This window comes from Corythoichthys intestinalis, chromosome 15 (assembly GCF_030265065.1).
Source record: "Corythoichthys intestinalis isolate RoL2023-P3 chromosome 15, ASM3026506v1, whole genome shotgun sequence".
Classification (NCBI taxonomy): domain Eukaryota; kingdom Metazoa; phylum Chordata; class Actinopteri; order Syngnathiformes; family Syngnathidae; genus Corythoichthys; species Corythoichthys intestinalis.
This window is the reverse complement of record NC_080409.1, coordinates 9634018-9647893: the sequence shown is the minus strand read 5'-3', so window position 1 is coordinate 9647893 and position 13876 is coordinate 9634018.

The following is a 13876-nucleotide window of genomic DNA, read 5'->3' as shown; positions in this document are numbered from 1 at the left end:
TTTTGCCGATTCCGATACTTTGAAAGTGACGTGATCAGACCCGATCGATCGGGAGATCGGGATGCCGATCGATCAGGACATCTCTAATATGAAGGTAACTAGATTTTTCTTTTAAAAATGTGTACTGTATATATGACTCATTTATGATTTCATTTCATTCAAATTTGCTAAATTTATTTCTCCTAAGTCATCGTCATCTGATGTCACAGACGAAAGAAATTCAGCATATGGCCGGCCTTAGGATCTCTTCCCTTGTAATCGCTGGACTCCACATCAGTGTCATCATCTGACTCGACCCACTCTCTCTTGATTTCGAGAAACTAGGTGGCGACTGACAAGCAACGCTTTTTTCGTCGTGTTGAGGGTTTCCGCCGCTTTATTTTTTATGTTTGGCATCCTGAACAAAAATCACAGTAGTATGAAAGTATATGATGAATCCAAATTTCAATTGAATAATTTTTGATAATAATTTCTTGGTGATCAAATAATAATAATGCCCAAGTCAAAGCAGCATCTATTTAACGCTATTGTTAACCCTTCAAATGGGCAGAACTTGATGTTGATGCTGTAGTACAATAGTCATTGTTTTATTGAGATGTATTTGGTACATCAGGGCCTAGCAGATGGATTGTTTTATATATAGGCTTTATATTTATCCTGTGACAGGCCAAAAAATATCTAGCCAAGGACCTATTTGGTAATGGGGACATTTGAATTTACATAATACCTATTGATCTAGTGATAAGATCACATGAGCAGACGCCCTGTCAGCAAACCTATCTACTTATGGCAGACAAACCGCAACAAAAGAATGTCGTGCTTCAACAAACAGGCAGTAGGATTTCCCCTCGTTTATCCACAGAAGTGCATCAAATATTAAAATTAGAAAAGCCAGTAAGGGTCTACTTACGTCTTTGTAAAACCAAGGTTGCATTGTTGTAGGTTTTCAAAGCTGTCGTCGCTGAAATGATGGAAACAATGAGGCGATTGGGGATCTGTATGCATGCTCACAAAAACGGTCCAAATCTTTGCAGGTTTTGCAAGTTTTTTTGGGCTACTCAGAGTCTCGAGCCTTCCTGTGAGCAATTCATCGCTACACATCGAGCATGACAAATCTCGCGAGTAAAACACATAAAATCTCTATATTGCGAGGATAGCGTGGTGCTATATTTCCGTGTTCAAGGTGCAGGCGAGACCCCCTGGAAGTTACGACATCAGGTAGCGGTTGGCAGGACGGCGCGTCCCTCGTTGCAAAGGTGTTGCTACGGCCGTAACTCTAAAACTACGCGGTCAATTATTTATTTATTTTTTTAATGTGAGTTTTTGAGACAGCGAAATTGCATTGAATTGCATTTAATACAATTCAACCGAGTAAAACACTCAGGAACGAAATCCGATAAGCGCTTCAGCTGCCCTATAAAGCAATTTTTTCCCAATTCAAAACCAATACAGCTAAGCTAGCAATTTAATATATAAGCAGTGGCGATTGCTCTAAGACCGCAAGGGAAACTCAGCTTCCCCCAAAATGTCCAAAAATAAATGATCAAATGTAAATTGTTGTCTGTACATGTCATTGACGTGCTAGAATTAGCTTCTTATCACTGGTTACGACGCAGCTTGCTTTTCATACATTTGCGAAGCTTCACAGTCCTTTATACTATGGGCGCTGGCATGTCTCCAGAGTTGAGAGTGCATTGTTCCACTACAATGAAACAAGACAACTCACTGGATAAAGGCTGGGTTTATCCCGCCCATCGGACGCTAGGCGTCTCTGGAGGTCTGTAGGCATTGGACGGGGCTGGGCTGGCCCGGACGCTGGCTTGTCTGCATGATAATTGGATGATCTGTCTGAGGCTGAATCCCTTTTTGATTGACAGCAAAATGAGCGAATCAGTGATTTTGTTGTGTTAACATTCACGGGAGGCGGTTTTCAATTTTCACTCCGTTGTTCTGAGTTGAACTGGAGACTTTGACAATCATCCAAGCGACACTTGCTTTGTTAAAAACGGCTAGAAAAAGATTGAGCTTCTATTTCTGGTGTTTTGTTTTTAATTGTAGCTGCCTGTGTTTGGACACTTGACTTCTGGCACTCTAGTTTCTTCTTCTACCAAGCAGTCCCTCCACAGTCACAAAGCACTCACAGGCGGATTCACTTTTATGGGATCACAGGAGTGCCAAAGAAGGGAGGGTAAAAAAAAAAAAAAAAAAAAATATATATATATATATATATATATATATAATATATATAATATATTAAAAAATATATATATATATATATATAAAGCAGTTTCTGCTCTTGCACTCGTCTTTAAAAGAAATGGCTGTATTTTAAGCCAAAAAAACTGTTGTGTTTGATAGAACAATATGTCTATATGCTGCCATAGCAGATTCATGGCGCATTAAGCCCCCGAACTATTTTTAATTTGTCCATTTTACCCTGAAAACCCGTTTACAGCAGTGTCATCAAAAAGTGTAAAGCCCATGGCACTGTGGCGAACCTCCCTAGATATGGACGGAAAAGAAAACTTGACGAGAGATTCCAATGAAAGATTGTGTGGATGGTGGATAAAGAACCTATACTAACATCCAAACAAGTTCAAACTGTCCTGCAGTCCGAGGGTATAACAGTGTCAACCCGTAATATCAATTGGTGTCTGAATGAAAAGGGACTCTATGGTAGGCTACCCAGGAAGACCCCATTTATGACCCAGAGACATGAAAAAGCCAGGCTGGAGTTTGCCAAAACTTGAGAAAGGCAAAAACGTTTTAGAACAATGTTCTCTGGTCAGATGAGACAAAAGTAGAGCTTTTTGGGAAAAGGCATCAGTATAGAGTTAATAGGAAAAATTGATGATGTTTTGGGGTTGCTTTGCTGCCTCTGGCACTGGACTGCTTGACCGTATGCATGGCATTAAGTCTGAAGACTACCAACAAATTTTGCAGCTTGCCCAGTGTGAGAAAGCTGGGTCTCCCTCAGAGGTCATGGGTCTTCCAGCAGGACAATGACCCAAAACACACTTCAAAAAGCACTAGAAAATAGTTTGAGAAAAAGCACAGGAGACTTCTAAAGTGGCCAGCAATGAGCCCTGACCAAAACACGTGTGGAGAGATCTGTACATGGCAGTTTGGAATAGGCACCCTTCTAATCTCAGAGACCTAGAGAAGTTGGCCAAAGAAGATTGGTCTAAAATTCCAGCAGAGCATTGTAAGAATCTCATTGATGGATACCGGAAGCGGTTGTTCGCAGTAATTTTGTCTAAAGGTTGCGCTATTAGGCTGTGGGCTACTCCATGTAGCATGTCTCACCGAGTGTCAAGACACAGCTGTGAACGGCCACAGCCGGACTTTTTGGGGATTTTATGGGTGAAACACAGTAATATAACCAGGGTTGCGATTCAGAAATTGCAGACATCAAGGAGTGGTAGAAATGTTCTTTTTCAAATATTTACCCTTTTAAACGTTTTTTTTTTTTTTTTCTTCAATTTTTCTTTGTTTCGATCAATTATTTATCATCTGAAATATCGGGGGAAATGCAACAGTAAGAAAAAAGTACAATTAATCGATAGTTATGAGGTAGATATTCGTGTCCTATTTACAGACAGTATTTTTTTCATTGTGACGTAATTTGTTTAAAAGTTTAAAATATGCGAGTGAATAATTTTATGAAGTCGTTTTTTTTTGTTTTTTTTTAAACTAAATATTAGACATCAATTAATGATTCTAAGCTGTAAGTGATAGACATTTCGAATAATAAATATAATTACTTACCTTCTTTTTATGGCTTGGTTAAAACAAAAGCGGTTGCGCGGTGTGTGTCAACGGGGGTCTCCAGGGTAAACCGGACAAATTAAAAATAGTATGGGGGCTTAATGCGCCAAGAAACTGCTATGGCAGCATATAGATATATTGTTCTATCAAACACAACAGTTCTTTTGGCTTAGAATACAGCAGTTTATTTTAAGAGGGGTGCAAAAGCAGAAACAGCTTTTTCAGGCTTGTCTGTGTTTTCCGCCATGTTCATTCTTTTATTTTTTAAATTTTGGCACTCCTGTGATTCGATACACTTTGAGCTTCCCCTCATTAAAAGACCAGCATCCGCCACTGTGTCCATGTGAATTCTTGTTCAAATTTCAAATTTACTACAAATAATTTTGCACTTTTGCTATTGATTTTCACGTTTGAAAATTAAATGAAACTCATTTCCTCAGTGCCTGTAAGTCCGTTTCACTTCCTCATACCAAGTGCAAGTCATCCTTCTACTGAGAAATTTAGATAGCGGGCTAACAGTTGAAAGAAATGGAATGAAACCTGTAAATAGTGGGCAAACCAGTTCAAAACCTGTAAAACTTTGTTTTATAAACAACATTGTTACCAGCATCTCCAAGGGGCCGCTGTCCCGTTTCAGTGTGACCGGCAATGCCAATGTGGCGTAGAAGAAGAAGTGGGTGAGCGTATGGGGGAGAGAAAGGAAGCGCGCTGTTGACCTTTACTATGGTTCAGAGTTGAAAGCACCGCTAACCAAAAGTGCAGACTGGAAACAACATGCAATTCTTGTGATGTTCTGTAAATGAATCTATGCATCTTCTTATTTTATCCCCGCGACTCGACACCGGAGCAAGCGGAAGATGATGGATGGATGGACATTTTTTAAAAACGTTTTTATATTGTAGCATCACCCGGGCTGTCATCGGCACGGTAATTTATGCGTCAACGCGGGGCTCCTATTGGTGCGCCAGCGCGACGCTTCGATTGGTGGACTGCATAGCCGCCCGCCAGTGACTTGTTGTTTGTGTTGCATTAGGGTGGCGGAAAGAAGAATAAAATGAGGGGGTAAAAAGTAGGGTTGGGAATCTCTGGCATGAAGCCGATTCGTCACTATTCCAAATTTTGACAAAAGAGTTTAGGGTTTTTTTGTCTTTTTGTGTCCAAAATGTTTATTATATCTGGTCAGTGAAGAAAACAACAGTTTGGACATGAAGGTTATGGTGTCATGAAAAGAGGGACCCAACCAGGCTATTGTAAACTTTTTTTGTCTAAGAAATATAAAAGAAACATCAAAGGCATGCAAATTCAGAAAAAATTGTTTCAGGTGTTAAAGGGTTAAGGTTAGTTTGCTAACATTTGACCGCCTTCTTGTATATTAGCCTGTCACTACACAAATAGCATAAAATATAACTAATCTAAGTTGTCAACACCCCAGCACTGAAAGTCCAAAGTAAACACCACAAACTTTCAACAAAAAAAAAAAGCTTGGTCACGGACGCACACGAAGGAAAGTTCTCCTCACGCATACACCTAGCATTTTGGTGCACTCAACTCAAATGCACGCCGCTCTCTCAACGTTGAGCATCGATTTAAGTCGTATTCATGTTGCACATGTACTGTATGTTTATGATGTAAGTTGTTTATTTAGCACCTCTGGATAATCTTGAGAATGCAACTGAATGTAAAAGACTGCTTATCCAATGCCACAAAAGCTTCAGTAGAAAAAGCTTACAGAGCACATTACATGACAACGTTACTTAAATGGCTAACTTTATAGTTATATAGTTATTAAGCTGAAGGGGTTGCGAGTGTTAGCGTTTCGCTCGCCTCGATTATAATTATGGTCTCCTCTTTGTAAAGTTTAATACCATGTTCATACCGCAACCCTCTCTGTCTGCTTCTAGACGTTCTAATTCATTTAAAAAAAACATAAACAAATAAACAAAAAACATTTCATGAAAAAATAGGTCTATTGCTAGCTTTGGTCCTGCAAATTCAGAAATTTGAACTCCCGCCATCATCCATAAATTGTTCGTTCACCCAATCACTGTCACTGAGAGAATTTGACAGTGCCTTGGGTTGACTAAGTTTTACAAGGGGGCAAAGCTTTGCGATAGGTCGATTAGATCTCATGTGGGCCGGAACGATTCATTTTTGGCCCAAAAAGTTAACTCACTGGCTCCCACTCATGGCGCTAGACGTCCAATCCATTTTGACAGGGAGGGTTCATTCACCCTCCCTCTCCCAGGCAAAATGGATTGAACATTTAGCGCCATCAATGGCACTGAAAGATGAGCATCCACAGTCGTCCCTCCCAGTTTGAGTAAATGGGACGTACTATATTGTCAGCAATGGCAGGCAATGAGTTCATTTTGCGTCACATCTTTACAGTTTAAGGGTAGTTATGTGTCCCTTCCTTTAAAACAGTGCTTCTCAATTATTTTCTGTTACGCCCCACCCAGGAAGAAGTAAACATTTCGCACCCGCTCATCTTTCTGCCCCCCGTAAATAGTATAAATTTATTATAAGTACACCTCTGCATAACATTGTGTCCTTTTTTATATTAAAGAAAAAAAGTAATATAGATCAACTTACAATAAAGTATAACTTTAGCAACGTTGTTTTGTTTGTAACAGGAAAGAATTAAAGCGCATGAATTTGCCTGAATAAAAAAAAGTCACATCCAAACAAAACATTTTTTGACCATTTGGTTCTGAAAAATAACATTATATAAAATCAATAAATAATAATACATTCAAATTAATTCACAAAATTAACTCATGGGGACAATATGCCAAACTATTTGATTAAAAAAAAAAAAAAAAATAGAATAAAAACGACAGTTTCTTTGGACAGAGGGACAATTTTTGTTTTTGGTTCAGGCAGCATCAGCTCCTTTGCTATGGTGTGGAGTTATTTTGCACTGAGCACTGAACTTGGTATGCCACCTTATATGATGCTAACAGTGCTCGCTGGTTTACTGTTGAACACTGACAAAACGGGACGATTGTTGGCAATATTCGGCCTGTTTTCACTGAATACATATCAAGCGGCTTATCAATATGATTGGGGTCTAATGAAGTGACGTCTTAATGCATTTGGCTTCTTGCTGTCCGCTGCAAACATTTTTAGACACAGTAAACAGACTGGTCTTTCCTCGTCTCCCACTGTTAAGCCAAACGCTACATACGCTTCGTCATATTTCCTTGTCTTAGCTCTTCATATCTCCAGTGCTCATTGCTGTGTGCTCTTGTTTGGTTAAAAAATACTGAGTACACTCTGAAAATAAGAGCGCCACTGTCACCCAGTGAGTGGATGTGCAATTACACTTTATTCTAGTAAGGCAAAAAAGTATGTTCCCTGAGGTCACATGTGCCCCCCCCCAGCATTGCTCTGTGCCTCACTATTTGAGAAGTACTGCTTTAAGTGATTTTTGGGGGGGCATTTCCAGGCTGCTTCCTGTTCATTGGTCACTTCCCGTTGATGCTGGGGTATTTCCAGGTTACTTCCTGTTGATTTTGTGTCACTTCTCGTTGGTTTTGGGCCATTTCTGGGTCACTCGTTGTTAACTCGTGGCCGCCATTGACGGAGCTAGACGTCCAATCCATTTTGACTGGGATGGGGCAAATGAAGGAATGTAACTGCGGAAATAAACTTGAGCCAATTGAAGTGGTGTACGCACTTGATCACACAAACCACAAACTTCTGGTTTGGCTGCTTTGTTGAAATAAAAGCATGTGATTCTGTAAGTACAGTATGAATGAGCTACAAGGTGAACAACCCCGCCAGGGCGCCTGATTGGCCCATCTACGCGTGCCGTATGTTTGACACCCCTGCTTTAAGCTACTATGCGTTTGAACAAAAATAATTTTTCATCTCCGTCTGCCAGCTGTCTGACCCAGACTGTGTAACCCAGAGTTCCGGCACAAAGAAAGAGAAGAGGGGTCAGACGGGGAGTTGACTCAGCCAATGATCATAGACTATTTGGGTGTTAAATAGCGTGTTGCGTGTCAAAGGTCGACATCATACTGTATGCATTACCAGGTGAAAGGTGGAACATTTTCTAAGACCTTACAAGGACAAGATAAGACACATGAGTAATGTCTCAGAAACAAAACTTGAGAAAAAGAAATAGGCCCACAAGGCTCCAGCTCATATATCATATCTTTCCGGAGCTAAAATTCAGCTCTGAGGCTGCAGAATCAAATATCCATGTGACTTTGGAGCAAGAGGAACAGTGCAAAATGAGTCTTATAGACTTTTGTTGAGGGTGTTTTTTTTTCTTCTCTCCTATTTTGATTCAGGATGCTGTCTGTCACAGCCTTTTGAGACCAATTTTAAAGTTAACTCCACAACTCTCCCCAAGTATTCAAGCTTCGCAATGGCATTGCGAATAATAATAATGCAATAGTCAACACCTAGTCTAAATGACCTTTATGGAAAGGAAGGTTGCACAAGCAGGGCCGGATTGGGACTCATTTTCAGCCTGGGAATTTCATGCGTTAGACCGGCCCACTTTATATTATTTAAAATATGGATATCCCGATCGCATGTTTTTGCACCAGAGTCCGAGTCACCCGATTTTGAGAATCTGCCAATGAGAGTCCCAATCCAAAACCGGAAAAAAAAAAATTATATATAATATATATAATATAAAAATTATATATATATATATATATATATATATATATATATATATATACACAGTGGGGCAAATACGTATTTAGTCAACCACCAATTGTGCAAGTTCCCCTACTTGAAAAGATTAGAGAGGCCTGTAATTGTCAACATGGGTAAACCTCAACCATGAGAGACAGAATGTGGAAAAAATAAAACAGAAATTCACATTGTTTGATTTCTAGAGAATTTATTTCCAAATTAGAGTGGAAAATAAGTATTTGGTCACCTACAAACAAGAAAGATTTCTGGCTGTCAAAGAGGTCTAACTTCTTCTAATGAGGTCTAACGAGGTCTAACGAGGCTCCACTCGTTACCTGTATTAATGGCACCTGTTTTAACTCATTATCGGTATAAAAGACACCCGTCCACGCACTCCAAGCTCAACTATGGCTAAGACCAAAAAACTGTCGAAGGACACCAGAGACAAAATTGTAGACCTGCACCAGGCTGGGAAGACTGAATCTGCAAGAGGTAAAATGCTTGGTGTAAAGAAATCAACTGTGGGAGCAATTGTTAGAAAATGGAAGACATACAAGACCACTGATAATCTCCCTCGATCTGGGGCTCCATGCAAGATCTCACCCCGTGGCGTCAAAATGATAACACAAACGGTGAGCAAAAATCCCAGAACCACACGGGGGGACCTAGTGAATGACCTACAGAGAGCTGAGACCACAGGAACAAAGGCTACTATCAGTAACACAATGCGCCGCCAGGGACTCAAATCCTGCACTGCCAGACGTGTCCCCCTGCTGAAGAAAGTACACGTCCAGGCCCGTCTGCGATTCGCTAGAGAGCATTTGGATGATCCAGAAGAGGACTGGGAGAATGTGTTATGGTCAGATGAAACCAAAAGAGAACTTTCCAGCATGATTTGCAAATAAATTCTTTAAAAATCAAACAATGTGATTTTCTGTTTTTTTTCTCCACATTCTGTCTCTCATGGTTGAGGTTTACCCATGTTGACAATTAAAGGCCTATCTAATATTTTCAAGTGGGAGAACTTGCACAATTGGTGGTTGACAAAATATTTATTTGCCCCACTGTATTTGGCGGAAAACACAGACAAGACTGAAAAAGAGTTCTGCTCTTGCACTCCTCTCTAAAAGAAACTGTTGTATTTTAAGCCATAACAACTGTTGTGTTTGATAGAACAATATGTCTATGTGCTGCCACAGCAGATTCATGGCGCATTAAGCCCCCGAACTATTTTCAGTTTGTCCGTTTTACTTTGGGAACCCCCGTTTACAGACACAATAACGACGTCACAATTTAAAAAAAAAAAGGTGTCTGTAAAAAAGACGGGTATCTAGCTCATAACTTTCGCGTAGTTGTATTTTTTTTGTTACTGTCGCATTTTCTCCGATATGTTAGATGATAAATAATCGATCCAAACAAAAAAAAAATTGAAAAAAAAAAAAAAAAAAAAGGTTTAAAAGGGTAAATATATGAAAAAGAAAATCTCGACCACTCCTTGATGTCTGCGATTTCTGCATCGCGACCCCTGTTATATTACCATGTTTCACCCATAAAATTCCAATAAAAATCCAGCTGTGGCCATTCAGAGCTGTGTCTTGACACTCGGTGATGCATGCTACATGGAGTTTTTGGATCGAAACAAGGTAAGTACACGATAATATCTCGTTAAAGTCATAGTGTCTGTAATTCTGCTCTCGCGTGCTCTAACCTCCAGATAGGGTTTTGATGTTTAAAATCTTTTTTTTTTTTTTTAAATGCCCTCCTGTTCAAACTTTTTCTTCCCCTAGAAAATTGAAATTGTAAGCTTTCCAATGATGTATCACACATGCATATCGGACAATTTTGAAATTTGGCCAAATTGGGGGTCTCAGAGCGGAACTTCAAGTCACCACAGTGTTTTCCACCATAAATATACTAGGCCTGCACAATATATCGTATGAACATCGCCATCGCAATGTGCGGAATAGTGCCATCGCAGGACGTACGATTGTTTTTTTTTTTTAATGTAAACTTTAGTTTTTCTTCATGAAAGCAAGAGTTGTGCAGTGACATGGCTTCCTGGATCCCTTGTATATACACTAATCTTCATCATACACAGATAAACCACCTTAGCCTGGATTAAACAGAATAAGAGAGATGTCCCGATTGCATATTTTTGCTCCCGAGTCAGCTGATTTTGAGAATCTGCTGGTACAGTCTCGATCCGATACCGAACTTTCTTTTGTCTTTGACGCTCACGCTGCCAAGAACAGCCTCTCACTTACACAATGAATGCCTTGCTACAGCACACTTAAGACTGTGCACCCAGCTTAACAATGCTTAACACAATTATGCCTTTGATCGTAGAGTTACTGAGGCGTCTCTGGCCAGTTGAAAGATACAAACCTGTCAATCACTGTTAACTTTAGGTACCAAAGGCCAGCTGCACTGGTGAGAAAGGAAAACAGTTTGGTCGCAATGCTTAGCAGGAGCGAGAGTGAGAGGCCATACGGGTATGAAGCAGAAAATATATTATTTGAGTTAAAAAAACGATCCTTTTCACCTGACTCTGATCCTCTGAAAAGTGGTGCAATTGGTCCAATTTCCAATCATGTGATGGGATCGGGACATTTTATTCAAGTCATCTCGTGAATTTTTTTCTCGTTTTAATATCACAATATAAATCGCAAAATATTACAAATCACCCAAAAGTCGCAATATCAGTTTTTTTCCAATGTCATTCAGCCTTGATATACAGTGCTGCTCAAAAGTTTGTGAACCCCCTCAACATTTTGGAATTTTCTATTATTTCAACCTGATTTCCTAATCAATCAATTCAGTAGTTTTTTTTTTGTTTTTTTAACAGTTGTGTTGTCGAGACTAAATTAAAAAGAGTTTTCATCAACTGATGTAGGTGCAAAATTGAACTGTTTGGTCACAACCAAAACCGCCATGTCTGGCGAAAAGTCAACACTGCGTACCACCAAAAGAACCTTCTCCCAACAGTGAAGCATGGAGGTGGGAATGTCAAGATCTGGGCTTGCTTTTCATCCTCAGGACCTGGACAACTCCACATAGTCCAGGGAATCATGAATTCTGAGGAATATTGTCAAATCCTAGAACATAACCTGACGCCATCTGTTTTGAAGTTAAAGCTTGGCAGAAGGTGGATCATGCAACATGATAATGATCCAAAGCATTCCAGCAATACAACCAAGGAATGGCTGAAAAAGAAGAAGATTCGTGTTCTGGACTGGCCCAGTCAAAGTCCTGACCTAAATCCCATTGAAATGCTGTGGCGGGACCTGAAGCGAGCAGTTCATGCCAGACGCCCATCAAACCTCTCTCAACTGACTGCGTTCTGCAAGGAAGAATGGGCAAAAATCCCCCAAAGTAGATGTGAGAGGCTGATTAGTCACTACAGAAACCGTTTGGTTGAGGTAATCTCTGCAAAAGGAGGCGCAATATCCTATTAACTGAAGGGGTTCACATACTTTTGCACACATGATATCTGAGTTTTTCTTAAATCAACCACTTTTGTTAAATAAAGAATGACAATATAACTATTTCTTTTGTTTCAGTCCATTATTTGGAATGTCAGTATTGTGGATTTGGGTATAACTTAACATTTAATAAGGTTATTTTAGTTTTTTTTACAAAAAATCTGACCATCGCTGTGGGGTTCACAAACTTTCGAGCAGCACTGTATACTGTATATTTGAAAAAAAAAACTCGTTACAGTATTTCCTCTTTTTCTGTGAGTGTTGCAGAGGATAAAACATTTTTTTTCTTTTGGAGATGGCATGGTATTTCTGGATTATTTTGTTACTTTTTAGCTCTTAAAAATTACAAAAATATATACAGTGGGGAGAACAAGTATTTGATACACTGCCATTGGGTTTTCCCATTGTGCACCGCCCGACAGCTAGCTAACATTGAATGTGCTCCAATAAAACGCAATGCTTGATCTTTTTCTTGTTTTTATATGAAGTCATTTGTTTGTGAAACTAACAAAGAAACATGCATGCATTCAAAACAACTGCACAATACACAGCGATATATAAATACCATGTAGACGCCACATTCCCTTGAGCTACAAGCTATAAGTATATGTAAGCCTCCATACAGCAGGACTTATTAACAAATTTCGTTCATATGACTTTCGCCATTAAACATGCAGATACTGAAGATGTGAAATACTTACATATAGTTTCCAAGGCAGAAATGTAACAGAACCCCCCCACCCCTTTTTCTTCTTTACAAAGCATTCTGATCAATTCAGGTCAATTTTATGGCACTTTAAAGACGCCACGTCATTGATGACATTAATTCTAATATTCACTCACTGGGCATGCAATTCTGTCAGATAATGCTGAAATTCTCCCAGAAAATGATTGCAATTACAAATGCTTTGGTGTTAATATCTTCATTTATTTTGCTTTGAATGAAAAACCACAAAAGAGAATGGGAAAAAAAAAATCATTATCATTTTACACAAAACTCCAAAAATGGGCAAGACAAAAGTAATGGCACCCTTTGAAAAATTATATGATGCTTCTGTAATTTGTGTATTGAACAGCACTTGTTACTTACCTGTGGATAAAGAACCTCGACTAAACTCCAAACAAGTTCAAGCTGTTCCGCTATCCGAGGGTACAACAGTGTCAACCCGTACTATCCATCCGCGTCTGAATGAAAAGGTATTCTATGGTAGGATACCCAGGAAGACCCCACTTTTGACCCAGAGACATAAAAAAGCCATGCTGGAGTTTGCCAAAACTTACCTGAGAAAGCCAAAAACGTTTTGGAAGAATTTTCTCCGGTCAGATGAGACATAAGTACAGCTTTTTGGGAAAAGGCGTCAACATAGAAAAAAACCAAGGCCTTCAAAGAAAAGAACACGGTCCCCACAGTCAAAAATGGCGGAGGTTCCCTGATGTTTTGGGGTTGCTTTGCTGCCTCTGGCACCGGACTGCTTGACCGTGTGCATGGCATTATGAAGTCTGAAGACTACCAACAAATTTTGCAGCATAATGTAGGTCCCAGTTTGAGAAAGTTGGGTCTCCCTCAGAGGTCATGGGTCTTCCAGCAGGACAATGACCCACAACCTACTTCAAGAAGCACTAGAAAATGGTTTGAGAGAAAGCACTGGAGACTTCTAAAATGGCCAGCAATGAGTCCAGACCTGAATCCCATAGAACACCTGTGGAGAGATCTGAAAATGGCAGTTTGGAGAAGGCACCCATTCAAATCTCAGAGATTAATGATTTAATTATTTTTTTCATTCTCTTTTATTTTTTTTCAATGTAAGCAATATAAATGAAGATCTTACTACCAAAGTATTTGTAATTGCAATCATTTTCTGGGAGAAATTGAGCATTATCTGACAGAATTGCAGGTGTGCCAATACTTTTGACCAGCACTGTATGTGTATATATACACATACAGTACTTATTTATATATATACAGTATA